At 34.9% G+C, this 14,998-nt stretch overlaps 1 long non-coding RNA gene across 1 annotated transcript in view; it reads left to right on the top strand.

Annotated features, from left to right (window-relative positions):
• The first annotated feature begins 3,070 nt into the window (after positions 1-3,070).
• Positions 3,071-14,998, top strand: part of LOC131053645 (uncharacterized) — a 67,933-nt gene continuing 56,005 nt past the window's right edge. Inside the window, exon 1 of the long non-coding RNA XR_009107751.1 lies at positions 3,071-3,148. This is a non-coding gene — a long non-coding RNA (uncharacterized LOC131053645). The remainder of the gene's footprint in view (positions 3,149-14,998) is intronic.

Raw genomic sequence — 14,998 nt, 5'->3', positions numbered from 1 at the left:
TTTGTCAGCACATAAGTGAATTTTATCAGAATATAGGTGAGTTGCTGCGGCACAAGGGCAAAATTAGACATTGAAGGTGTTGACCTGATGATCAAGGAAGACAAATTTGAGTATTGAGGATGTGGATCTGATGTTTAGGGGGATGAATTCATCATAGAGCATCAGAATTAAACAAAGGAGGAGTGAATTTGTCAAAAGGGAAGCAAATTTCATTATTGAGTAGTCCAAATTCATCTAAAGAGCAGAAAATTCATCTTCCACAAGGCAAAATCCCTTAAGCTACAACAAGATCCTTGATTATTATCAATCCTCTTTGATCAAATTTAGAGAAAATAACATAAAATCAGAATGAGGGACTAAGTAGTATGTAAAGGTTATATACCATGTATGTTTGATGCCCAATTGTTTATTTTGTAGGAGGTAAGGAAAGAGATCAAAAGGATCAGGTTGGAAGAAGATTAGAGTGAGTATCTTAAGGAGAAGTTATACAATCACTCCAAGGCAAGCAAGCAAGGATGGAAGGACTCAACTACATCAATAATTCTCATCACCACTACTTTGAGCAAGCTAGAGAATGTTGAGTATCAAGAGATATCTCTTGATATCCCTTCATGATGATGAATCAAATGAAGACTATGAAGTGCAAGATAAAGGTGGAATCCTAGTCATCGTCCCAATCACTACCTCCACCAATCAGAAAGGTTCCACTTCAACACGTCCAAGTTTAATGAATCAAGCTCATATATGAATGCACAAACTCCAATGTACCTACCTTTGATATCTATTAGTCCACGTTCATTGAATGTGATTTTCTCATTGGTTGAGAGTTTGTTGTAGCAAACCCTAATTAGGTTTTCTTTGTAAAATCTTGGCCATTGATGGAGAATCAATCTTGTCCGTTCATTGTAAATGAGCTCTCTATATAAAGCTCAAACTCTTCATTTGTAAAGGTTAATGGTTAATAGTTGGCTAGTACGGAATAGAGTAGTGAATAGAGAGAATAGAATAGCAATTAGAATAGAACTTAGATTAGGAGAAGGCAAAGGTTGTTGCTAAACCTTGTTGTAAAGAACAATTGATTTCATTGAAGTTATGATGAATTTGATTTGTTATTTCAACAGCTCACATGGTATTTACTTCTCAATTTATTTTCATGTGGATTAGATTGAATGGAAGAAATTGTTGAATGAATTTGTGTGGAATTCGGTTTGTCCATACCACTAGCCTCTTGCTGATTGTAAGTGTGCCTTGCGTGGTCAACTAGAGTGATATGAGCTCAAATTCAAATCGTTATACATCCATTGCTTATGAATTAACTTGAATGGTGATCAATGTTGATGGTAATGATTTGAACATCTTTGAAACATCCTTAGAAGATTGCACTAAGCTTGTGTCAAATTGTTCAATTTGATGGTGAGACCTTGCCCAATAGGATTCCAACTAATCATTCAACTATCTTCTTACATTCTAGGTCTTAGAATAGACTCTCTCAACCCTTTCCTTTTGCCATTTTTTCAAACTTGAGCTAGTTTAGGATAAACAACATCACCATATAGCAACATCAGATGATCAAGTTCCAACAAATCAAGCATTCAGGAATTCAAACGTAAGTCCCCTTGCGATTCCAGCATAATCACATGAAACCAACAAAGCTTATCCACACATAGTGACTCTACATTCATGAACCTTGGAGTCTTCTCAAGTGATCCTTAAGCTAATCTTCAACATTTGAGAGATTTTGTTCAAGAGAGGATAAGATACTTTTTGGTTTTTTATTCTATGTTTGCATGTGTGTGAAAAACACATCAACACGTTCCACTGAGTCTATCCATTGCATCGTCAAGACCTGACATTAAGAAGCTTGGGTTTACCTTAACTGATCACATTACTTAGCATTTGAGTTTTTGTTGTTCATAATATTTATTATTTTATTCTATGTTGTAGAGTGTCACAAAACACACATCAACACATTGGAGACTACAAAATCAGCAAAAGTATTTGTTACTACATCCTCCAAGTCCATATCAGTAATGTGGAAAATTTTAGCAAACACTTGCTTGTATTCTTTGTTGACATCTGCATTTCTATATTGCAACACCCTCGTCAACAAAGAAAGGATCTCATCATCTATATGGTATCACACTAGAAGAGATAGATTTGCACACTTAAGAAATATGTTGAATGTGGTGGCCTGACATTGCTGTTGATGACTTGTTAAGGTTGGCCATTTTTGCAGGGCAAACTTCATAAGGTACTAGTGATGTCTTATTTTCCATTGAGGGATTTTGTGGCAGATTTACAGAGTATTGGCCACACAAGCCAAAGTTCAGATAGAGGATATTATTATTTCAAAGGGTCTCGAGTATCTCTCAAAATGGAAAGATCATGGTAAATTATAGTGGGAAGATGGATGATTAGGCAATAAAGAAGTACTACATTTCAATCTATTACTTAATGGAGTACATAACCTTACGGAAAACAAGTGTTAAAAATTAAACAACATTTTACATCCTTTAAAGTGCATTGTTATGCCCTATTGCAAATAAAAAGAAAAAAGAAAAGAGAGTATTTAGGAAAATCGCCATAAGGATAACAATGATTTTTTTTAAACACGGTGCAAAGGAATATAAACAAGAAAACAACAATAGTTAACCTACTGCAAGAGAAAAAGAATTAGAAATCAATACATTTCAATTTAGGGTGAGTGAACAAAAAAAGAAATTCTGAAATTCTCTCATTTAAATTTATTTAAATATTTTTTTTTGATATTTTGCATATTGCACCAATGGACAATGAAAAACCTTATGGTCTAATGGTTCATTGTGTTGAATCACAACAATCCACAAGGAACTTTGAAATTGAAAAAAAGAAAGAAGGTCAAACTACTTTGCAAAATTGTCAGATTTCCTGCTAAATTATCAAATAGAAAATAGTTAATTCTATTGATTTTGAAGCTTAAGTGAGAAACTTATTTCTTTTTCAATTTGTAGCTCAACCTCAAGAAATTCTCATTTCTATACAAGATTTTGTCCTGAAACACTGAACAAATGCATGTTTTTACTTTTAAGGCTCTAATGCAATTTTGTTTCTTGTCATTGCTAGGGACATGTTGGTGCTGCAATTGCATATGGAGCACTTATTTTCAAAGGTATAATTGATGCTTAATATGAATTATTTACTTGTCTGATACAAATTTGAATTGATAAATAGCATTTTCCAATCACTTTTAAGACATGCAATAATTTTTTTTTTGACAAAGCTATCTGGATGGTTAATGGAAGGAAAGGAAGATAAAGGTGTTTGGCAATGAGCATGCTAGTTAGCAGAAAACAAATGGCTATTAACTATTGAACATGCATCATTTGTAGTCTTTAAAACAAAAAAAATTGCTTCTATGCTAGTCAACAATGATCAATTAGTATATACTGATCTTTCATTTGATTCTGCTTGGTTTCCAGTGAGTAAATTGTAATGTCCCCTAGTAAATGTGGTCTAAATATGGTCAAACATGGAAAATATTAATTACTTTATATTAATATTTCATTCATTAATATAAATAATTAATTTTATATGTTCCTATTTATTAAAGCATTTTAATAAAGTATTTCATTAACACCATAACTATTCTCTTAACTATTACGAGAATAAAACCAATTTTTGGCGAATAAAAGGATGGATTCGGGAGATGGGAGGTATGAGTGGAAGAATAGATTTGAAGCCTGCATGTGTTAACACACAGAGATTAATATCCTTTTGTCAGTCCTTAACTGACCTATTGGTCATACGATTTCAGAGAAGAATCAATCTTGCTTATTCAAGAGTGTAGTTCATAGTGATCCCTGATTTATATTGCGGAGTGCGTATTAGTGCAAACACAAACAGCAGAGTCATGAGATGCATACACAATGAAATCACAGGAAGTAGCATACACAACGTCACTCATACTAAACAATAGAACCATGAGAAGCATACACGGTGCTAGTCCCTCTGCAATCCGGAAACACTGCGGCATCTAAGCGGGCCTTGGTAACCCGATATCGGGTAATGATGTGGATGTTTGCCTAACTGCATAGAGGTACTGCCATCAATAAATGGGAGGAAAGAGATTGCTATCATCGCAGTGTGGGGAAAATGGAAACTGAGTGTAGAATTTCAGAGTATTTGCATATAGTAGAAGTGTAGCATCTTCGAACCCGATGCAAATGCACATACATTATATGCTCTGGTGCATCAACTACAACCAGAAATGTATCATTTTGTCCTTCTATTGAAGTCAATGTGAAGTCTTAATCAACTGACATTACTTCCTAACCAGGTGCATCATAAAAGACTTCTCTACCTTGTTCTCTGAAGGACTAAATTGATATCAATGTCTATTTTAGTTTATTATATGTTTCAGTGATTACTAAAATAGAATTAGAATCAATGCCAATAAGGAAGACCCCAAATAAGAAAATAATGTGTAAGGTGTTCATTTTCACCTTTGACTGTGCTGCATAAATAATTTTCTGCTATGTCTTGGTTGTGCAACTGAGTGCAATTAAAGCCTAGTTAGGGAATTTTACAGTGGTATCAGAGATTAGAATTCTTCCCAACCTGTAGGGTGTTCTTGAGTTAGAAATTCATGTAAAATCTATGCACAACTAAGTATGCACCAGGGAAATTATAATTTTTGAAATACTAGGGTCTGACAAAACAGATATCCAAATTCTCCTTTAGCACAAAGTAGTTCTTCTATTCAGTTTGAAATTGAGGATAGCCATACTGCAACTGACGAAGAGATTATTTTTGAAATAAACAATATGGGGGAACCGGAAAATAAGAGGGATCTCATAACAACTTTAATTAGAAGTCAACAAGATATGCGGGACAACTTCAACAAAATGACTAATTTAATGATCCAATTTATTAATCAGCATCAAAATAATGGAAATAATCAACACCATAATGTTGAGACAAACAATGGGGGTAGAGATGAGCATTCTGTCAATAATCAGCTGGAAAGAATAGGAATAGCCAGACCTTTTATGCCAACGTTCACTGTTAGAAATGTGCAACCAGAAAATGAACTGACAATTAGAGAATTACAGGATGAGATACACCAAGATTGGTTATTATCAGGGGATGATTTTAGATCAACCATGAAATTTAGAGAGTATTTGGATGTCAGAATGAAACATAGGCCAAGGGGACAACGTGGGAATACCAGTGAATTGTAGAGGAAAATAGGTAAGATGTCTATCCCTTATTTTGATGGGTTAGGGAAAATAGCAGCTTGAGCCTCGGTGCAGAAACTTGACACCTACTTCTAATTAAATCCTATGTTCGAAGATGAAGCAATCAAATATGCATCATTACATCTTGATGGTGTAGCACACGAATGGTGGCACCATGGGTAGGTAACCTTGGGTCATAATCAGATTGTTACATATGTGGAATTTGTTAGGATTCCCATAGATACTGAGAGGGGGGGGTGAATTAGTATCTGACCGGTGAATAGAATTTCTTAACTTAAAACATACAGAACATATTATAACAGTGTACTGGTAAGCAAGAATTAATGCAATAAATAGAATCAAGAACATCCACATGAAAAGCACACCATAACACAAGGATTTAACAAGGAAACCCGATGTAGGAAAAACCTCAGTGGGATTTGTGACCCACAATATTCACTCACTGGCCAATAAGAGAATATTACTTACAATAGGGGCCTGCACATGTAGGAAGGCCAACTGCCTAGAGCTCATTGCTCAAAATGAGAAGTCTCACTGACTTACAATGAGGATTATACAAATCCAATATCTTGTACTGCTTTACAATAGCATCTTCAATGCTAGATTCAATACCAATTTCTGCTCTGTTCTTTACATATACCCTTAACCTATATTTCGCATAATAGCTCTGCCTTATTTTTTGCCTACATCTTCCTTACAAAATGTTATACAATGACTTCTTATATATACAAGTCATTTTACAATGATATCAAGTCGGCTTACAAAGTTTTTACAATAATAAACAAAATACAATATATCAAAAATCCATATGGCCTCTATGTCGATATGCTTCCTTTTTCTGTGCCAGTGTCAGTGCCTTGAGTGCCAGTGTAGAGTGTGATCTACTGATGCCGGTGTAATGCCTTGCTGGTGCCATAGGATTGTAAGGTTGCCATCAATGAGAAAACCTTCAATCACTTACAATGTCTCATTGGAGTGTGCATATGCCAACAATCTCCCCCTTTGGCATTGATGGCAACACTCATGAGAAATTCAAAAAGTGTCCAAAAACTTGTAATCCAAAAATGTGAAGTCCAAAAAAGTTACCAAAAATATGTGCTCCCCCTAAGCATATGATTCTTGTGATTTGAATTTGCTCATACTACTACTCCCCCTTTGGCATCAATGACAAAGGTTGTCAAGATGTCTGTAGACTTTTTAGTTTCACCCTTGTGCTTGTGTGATTACCATTTGAAATATATCTGCTAGAATAGAGTTTATACTCTCCATGAACTTTTTAATATCTCTTATTGCTATCTTTGTTCTCTTAACTATACTGGTGAGATGTTGCAAGTGCTCTGTCGATGTTTTTTGTCCCTGTATTAGTGCCTCAGATATTTCTTTCCACAGTGATGCGAGATAGTCCAATCTTGGACTCAGTTTTAATCTTAGATGCTTTGCCTTATTCACTATTCTTTCTTTCTCTCTTTCCAATTTAAGTAAATCTTCCTCAAAATTTGTTATCTTTTGTTCAAAAACTGATAGTGTGTCAGGTGAGTTAACAAAATTGTCAGCAAGTTTATTGATTTCATCCTGTATCTTGCTCATCTTCTTGTCTATATCTACCATCAAAAGGTTTGTCTTACATGTGTCTTTGTATAGAGTTTTGTACTCTTTCAATGAATTACACAATTCTGGTAGAAGTGTGTCAAAATATTTGTTACACTTCTTTATTTGTTCATCAAAGAATTTCTGCTTTTCAATTTCTATTTTATCCTTTAGTGTCTCTTCTCTTTAATTTCTCAATGTTTTCTATGATATATTTACATAGGGTATCAAGTTGTCCTAAAGAATCTTTATTGTCTATATTACAGTTAGGAGCAATTACCTTCAAAATTAGTATGGTATCATCTATTGCCTTATAAGCTTGTGAGCTGCAGTCTGCTATCTTTTTAATTGAATATAATAGTACCTTAGTCACATTTGTAGGTTTGAAGCCTGATGACGAACCAACATTCTGAATACTGCTAGTGGGAGCACTAACCTTGCTAGTAGTGACCTCTGGTAGGTTAGTCCGTGTTTCCATTTCCTTTACTGGTGGTTTCCCTTGTTTACCAATTGCTGGTGCCACTGTTTCCTTCTGATGTTGTTCCCATTGTTGCTGTTCCAGAGCCTTTTGCTTTGTTTGTTTCTATGTTTGTTGCATTGTCTCAGTCTGAGTCTGAGTTTCTACTTTTTTCTCTTTGTCCTCAATCGGTTTCTCCTGTGTGTTGTCAGTTACCGGTGGCTCACTAGTCATTTTTGTTTTATCGGTTGTATCTTTGTCTACCACAATGTTGATTTTTTGTGTATCAACATTTACTATGTATAGGACCTCAGAGTTAGGATTACCATCCTCTACATCCATACTTTCAACTACCGGTGGATCATCTGTAATTGTTGTTGTTGTTGCTACTACCGATGGATTAATCAAAGGAGGTGGGGGTAAGTTGTCTTTAACCTTGATGCTAGGTGGTCCACCAACTTTATCTTTACCCTTGTCTCTATCTTTTTGATAAACTTTTATAGGTTTGGGATTCCTGTATTCTTCTTGTTTTTCTTTTTCAACTAGGAATATATCCCATCCATTTTCTATCTCCTCTTTTACCTCATTAATTCCTCCTTACATTAAAGCAATGTGCTGGTGTGTAGTGGAAAATATTGACCAGTTGGCTTGAGCAATTAGGTCATCAATTTCTTTGGGTGAATTCACCGGATATACAACAAGTAGCTTTTCAACCTTTATTTTCTCGTCCAGTTCTACTACTGCTTGTCTTCTTTCTTCCAGTCTATTAAATAGTTCATTTGGAATTTCATTTACTATTTCCATCAAAAATTTCTTATACATATCCATATGCAATATAACACCATTTTCAACTTGTTCTTTTTCATCAGCTGTTAAAGTGTCATATATTTTCTCTATATTCTTCAATTTTCCTTCCTTTGTAATTTCAATCAACAATATGTCAAGAGGGACCAAGTCCTTGTTTGTCCTCTTCTTCCTTTTGGGTGTCAATTTCTTCTTTGGTGTAGCCTTTCTTACCGGAGATCTCACTGCTTGTTGTTTTTGTCTTGTCCTCCTAGGTGAGGGTGTGGTTGCCGGTGAGGGATCCCTTTTTCTTACAACTCTTTTGAAAGTTGTAGGCATGTCATTCTCCGAAGAAGTACGTACCAGTGATAGGTGAGTTTTGGGCTGTAATGCTGCCAACTCTTCCTCTGTCATACCAATTAGTTTTAACCCATCTTCTTTGATGGCCTTTGCTTGTCTGGAACCTCTTCTTACACCTACCTCCATCTTTTTCACTCTTTTCTTAGATTGAATTTCATCTTCAATTGATTCAGCATTGCCAAATATTTCTTCCTTAGGTTCTTTAGGGGCTTCCAGAAGTGCTTTAGCATATGTTTCAATTATATGATCATCTGTTTCATAGCCCATCTCTATCACCCAAACTGTCCTAGGGATGACTGCTTCCATCCAGATCTCATCTTTCTTGATTAGAAAGCATATTTCATCTTTATATTTGTCGACAATCTTTTGTGATAACTTGATTCTTTTCTTCATTTTGGCCTTTAGTGCTTGAAAGAAATCATGGATATTGTTTTCCTTATTATCACACATGTTATTGAATAGTTCTGCCAACTGTTTCCCTACCGGTATATCAAATCCAAACTCTTTATAGCCTATACCAGGAGCTTGTTTGGTTAAATGTAGCATTAGACATACTAACAGATTTCCAAATTTGAAAGTTCCTTTCTTATCCTTCTTGATCTTTCCAAGGTTGTCAATTAATTCATCCTCTAACCATTCACATATATCAATCTTTGCATTTTCTGTTACCATATCATAAGCACTCTTAATGCATAAACTTGAAACTAAATTAAGTCTATTTGCATGAGTAGCTTTATACCCTAGTATCATGCTAATAAATCTCACATTAATGTCTATTACATCATTTACTCTTAAGGACCTTTTATCGAATGTGGCACCAGTTAGCTTAATAACTAGGTCATTGGATACCTTCTTAGTTTTGTCTGGTCTTTTACCAGTGGCCGGTAACCCTGTGACAGCTTTCACAGCTTCCTTAGTGATTTTGTGAATTGCATCTAGCCAAAAAAATTCTCCATGCAGCCTACTTAAGACTATCCTAATCACATCCTTGGGAAATTCAGGAATGCTAAGGATCTCTGTAAATCCTAGGGTTTCAATAATCTTGTGTTCATCTTTTACTTTGTCGGATTCATCACATATCACAATTTTAAACATTGTCTTAATCTCTTCATCTCCTAATTCCTCAATGTTATAGTGAATGTAAATTCTTGGATCTTCAGCATAAACAACTCTCTTAGGAATTTGAGAAAAAGCACCTATAGCATCATCTTTCTTTGCTACTTCAGAAATTATTTGAAATACAGGCCTAGGTCTTTTTATAACTTCTACAATAGTAGGGTTTTCTATGTATTCAAGTGCAGAGGTTGATGCCATGATAAAATACCTTTTATTGCCTTTAAGATGGATGATTGCTTGGAGAGTTCTTGCTTCTTTCTTGGAATGCCTTAGCTTGGAATCTTCGCGCTCTTTGTAGGTTTGAAATCTTGGTGAAATGAAATGGAGCCAAAACCACAAATTTATAAGCTTTACTTTGCCATCTACCATATTAAGTATATGCCAGTTAAGTAATATCTTAATATGTTTGTCAGTATATGAGTATCTTTCAACTTCTCATCTCTAACCGAGGGAATAATAGCACATGTGTCATTTGATTTGCCAAACCCTCAAAGAAGCTTTCTTCAATTCGATGAAGAACTTCCTGCCGGTGGAATACTACTCTATCCTGCCAGTGGAGTGTTGATTGAATCTACAGGTGGAGGAGTATTCCCAACATTTAGATCTGCTTTTCTAATCCATTTTTTTGAGAATTCTTGTGTAACCTCTTCAACTTTTTCTTTACCTTTCAAGCTAGAACTTTTGTTGTCTACTAGTGATCCTTTACTTCTGCAGAATTTTGCAATATGCACAATCTTGTTACAAGCATAACAAGTCACATTGTTTTTCTGAATAGCTTTGCTATAACCTATGCTAGTTTGTGTTCTGCATTGATTAGATAAGTGTCCAAATCTTCCACAAACATAACATCTCACATTCATTCTACAATTTTCAGAGTTGTGACCAACTTTGTTGCATTTTGAACATTGACTGGTGGGTGTGTTGATGTTTTGAGAACTTCTAGATCTACATTGATTTCCTCTATGCCCATACTTATTATAGTTAAAGCATTTTCCATTGAATTTATAAGCATTAGGTTGTCTTACTGGTTTGCTATGATCCGGAGTATTTGCGGTACCAAAGCTTTCTCCAACTTCAAAGCCAATTCCACAAGTGTCACCATTAGGTTTTTGAATCTTCAATAAGTCACCATTTCCTCTGAGCTTTTCTTGAATTTATCTTTGTGTTGATTTGCAATATCCAATTCTCTTTGTAACATCTCTTCCTATCTCATTAGTTCATTTGAGTTATTTTGTGCATGCAACAGATCTATTTTCAATAAGTCATTTTCATAACCAAGTCTTGTATTTGTATTTTCAGCATCATTCAGTCTTCTAGTCAATTCCTCTTCATTCTTTTTCCTTTCTTCAATTTCTTTGCAAAATCTCATAGTCATATCCTACATCTCGTTCTTTGTTTCCATGTTCTCTTGCTTTAGCTTGCTTATTGTATCATTAAGAGTTTCTTTTTCATCATTATCACTCTGCATCTTTTCACAAAGTTATCTTCTCTTGTTCCTTGAAATGGTAAAATTCTCTTGAAGTGCTTGAATGATATCCTGAGTTGCCTTCAGATCATCTTCAAGTTTGATGTTTTTCAATTTTTCTGTATCATAGTCTGAGAGAGCTACTTCAAGTTGCTTCATCAAATTTTCCATTTCTACCAGTGTCAAGATCTTCCTCAAGCTGTTAGGCTCCTGAAAATAGAGGACTAGGCTCTGAATCCAATTGTTAGGATTCCCACAGATATTGAGAGGGGGGGGGGGGGGGGTGAATCAGTATTTGACTGGTGAAAAAAATTTCTTAACTTAAAACATATAGAACATATTATAATAGTGTACCCGTAAGCAAGAATTAATGCAATAAACAGAATCAAGAACATCCACATGAAAAGCACACCATAACACAAGGATTTAATGAGGAAACCTGATGTGGGAAAAACCTTGGTGGGATTTGTGACCCATAATATTCACTCATTGGCCAATAAGAGAATATTACTTACAATAGGGGCCTGCACATGCAGGAAGGCCAATTCCCTAGAGCTCACTGCTCAAAATGAGAAGTCTCACTGACTTACACTGAGCATTATACAAATCCAATATCTTGTACTACTTTACAATAGCATCTTCAATGCCAGATTCAGTACCGGTTTCTTCTCTGTTCTTTACATATACCCTTAACCTATATTTCGCATAATAGGTCTGCCTTATTTTTTGCCTACATCTTCCTTGCAAAATGTTCTACAATGACTTCTTATATATACAAGTCATTTTACAATGATATCAAGTCGACTTACAAATTTTTTACAATAATAAATAAAATACAATATATCAAAAATCCTGTCGGCCTCTGTGCCAATATGCTTCCTTTTTTTGTGCCAGTGCTAGTGCCCTGAGTGTCGGTGTAGAGTGTGATTTACTGATGCCAGTGTAATGCCTTACCGATGCCATAGGATTGTAAGGTTGCCATAAATGACAAAACCTTCAATCACTTACAATGTCTCATTAGAGTGTGCATATGCCAACAAAATTCACTAAGAAACTTATTGATAGATTTGACTCTAAAGATCCTAAACTTCATCTTAAAGATTAAACTTAGCTTAAGCAATCTGGAACTGTTGAACAATACATTTCTGAATTTGAAAAATTGGCAGTTTTAGTAACTAAAATTTTAGAAAGACATAAAATTGTGCTATTCATAGATGGATTGTCTGATTCGCTCAAAGGTTGGGTTAAGTCCTTGAACCCTCCTACTTTACAAACAACTATTAAAAGAGCAAGAGAATTGGAACCATCTTCAAAAGGGAAAGTTTTTAATAAAGCCCCACCAACTAAACCTGAAAATGACAAACAATCTTTCAATAAAGATAATTTCTCTAAAAATAAGTTAGAAAAAGAAGAGAGAGAAGAACTCAGAAGGAAAAAACTATGTTTCAGCTGTAGAGAGTCATGGTAGCTAGGACACAAATGTTTGGGAAAGGGAAAAATTTATTACATTGAGGTTATGTCAGATAGTGATGATGAAGAGAATGTTGATCCTAATATAGAAACTGTACCATAGAACACAGAATCAGGGACAGGAACTAAACATGGAGAAGGGGTAATAGCATCTATGACAAGAACACCTCATTATAATATTTTCAGAGTTGGAGGAGTTTTGAATGGGCAGCATGTGGTTGTCATGCTTGATAGTGGTTCTACTCATAATTTTATAGATGCAGCTCTTGTGGAAAAATGTGGATTGCAAACTGAAAAACATGAAGGTTTTGATGTTAGAGTCATAGGTGGAACTAATTTGTCTAGTACTCATAAAGTCCCTAAATTGAGTATTACTCTTGGCAATTATACTGTTACTAATGATTTTTTATGTGATTCACTTGGCTGATACAAATGTTGTTTTGGGCATTCAATGGATGGAAACATTAGATGAGTACACATAAAGTTTTAAAAGATTGGAATTTTCTCTTAAGATTGATGATAAGAAAGTAGTACTTTGGGGTATGTCTAACGGTGGTCCTAGGATCATTAGTGCTAAAAGAATGGAGGCTATTTTTAGACATGGTGATGTGGCATGGTCATCACAATGTTTAATTTCCAATAAGGTAACAGGTTTTGAATCTAAAAATTATCAAGATGATTTATTGAAAGTATTAGGTTCACATAATCAAATTTTCAGTGATATACCTCCAGGAGTTCCGCCTGACAGAGGATTTGAACATACCATTGAATTAGAGGAAGGCACAAAACTCGTTATCACAACTCCTTACAGACATCCTAAAACATTCAAAGATGAAATAGAAAAGGCAATTAAGGAATTGTTGGATATGGGGCATATTAGGCCCAATTCTAGTCCTTTTGCATCATCAGGAGTATTGGTCAAAAAGAAGGATGGGACTCTTCTCATGTGTATAGATTACCGTGCTCTTAACAAAAAGACAATCAAAAAAAGGTATCCAATTCCTCGAATTGGTGAGTTGTTAGATGAATTACATGGTGCTGTTTATTTTTCTAAAATTGATTTGAGGTCAGGATATCATCAAATTAAGTTAAGAGATCAGGATGTCCATAAAACTGCTTTCCGTTGTCATTATGGTCATTATGAATTCTTGGTTTTTCCATTTGGGTTAACAAATGCTCCGACAACATTTTAGTCTTGCATGAATCATACTTTTAACAAATAGTTGAGGAAATATCTGCTAGTTTTCTTTGACGATATATTGATTTACAACAAAACTTGCCAAGATCATTTGAAACATATTGATATTGTTCTTGGTATTATGGAATCTCAATCACTTTATGCAAAGGCCTCTAAATGTGAATTTGGAATGACAAAATTTTTGTATTTAGGACATATGATCAGTGCTACAGGTGTACAAGTTCATTAGGAAAAAATAAGAGCCATTTTGGATTGGCCACCGCCATGAAATCTTACAGATTTACGAGGATTCTTTGGATTATGCAGTTATTACAGAAGATTTGTCAAAGGATTTTCACAACTCGGGGCATTGTTGACAAATCTTACCAAAAAAGGGGCATTCCATTGGACGGAGGAGGCACAACAAGTTTTTGAGAAGCTGAAAGAGGTAACGAGTTCTTGCCCAGTACTTGCACTTCTAGCCTTTTGTCTTGGAATGTGATGCATCTACTGAAGGAATATGAGTGGTCTTAATGCAAAATAAACATGCTATAGTGTATGAAAGTAGGAAACTTAATAACCTAGAGAGATTGTATTCTATTTATGACAAAGAAATGTTGGTAATCATGCATGCATTGGCAAAATTTAGACAATATTTGGTTGGTGGCAAATTTGTAGTCAGAACTGACCATAATAGTTTGAGATATTTCTTGGGACAGAAAGACTTGAATGATAGGCAACAAAAATGGATCAGTAAGACCCAAGCTTATGATTTTGAAATTGAATATGTGAAAGGTAAAAACAATGTTGTTGCAGATGCACTATCTAGAAGGCCTGAAATAAATGCATTATCTGTAGTAACAACTGATTGGAAATCTTTATTGTTGGTTGAATATTCTAAGGATTCTTTTGCCTGTGATTTGATAGATGGTAATACACAAGATGATAAATATAAGGTTATAAATGATATTATCTATTACAAAGACATGATTTACTTGATTCCAGGATCGAAGTTGAAAGAGAAAATCCTCCAATCAGTGCATGATGTTCCTTTAGCGAGGCATCGCAGCTACTTCAAAACTTACCGGCAGATAAGGGAAAGATTCACTTGGAAAGGTCTAAAGAATGATGTCCTTCATTATGTCAAAGAATGCATCACTTGTCAACAAAATAAGGTAGAGCATACTTATCCTATAGGACTATTGCATCCATTGCCCATCCTAGAATAGAAATGGGAAAGTATATCTATGGATTTCATTACAGGCCTACCACGATCTCAAGGTAAAGATTGTATTTTTGTTGTGGTTGATAGATTAACTAAATTTACATATTTATTATCTATCACT

This window comes from Cryptomeria japonica, chromosome 8 (assembly GCF_030272615.1).
Source record: "Cryptomeria japonica chromosome 8, Sugi_1.0, whole genome shotgun sequence".
Classification (NCBI taxonomy): domain Eukaryota; kingdom Viridiplantae; phylum Streptophyta; class Pinopsida; order Cupressales; family Cupressaceae; genus Cryptomeria; species Cryptomeria japonica.
The sequence above is the reverse complement of the archived record's forward strand: the minus strand, read 5'-3'. Positions and strand labels throughout refer to the sequence as shown.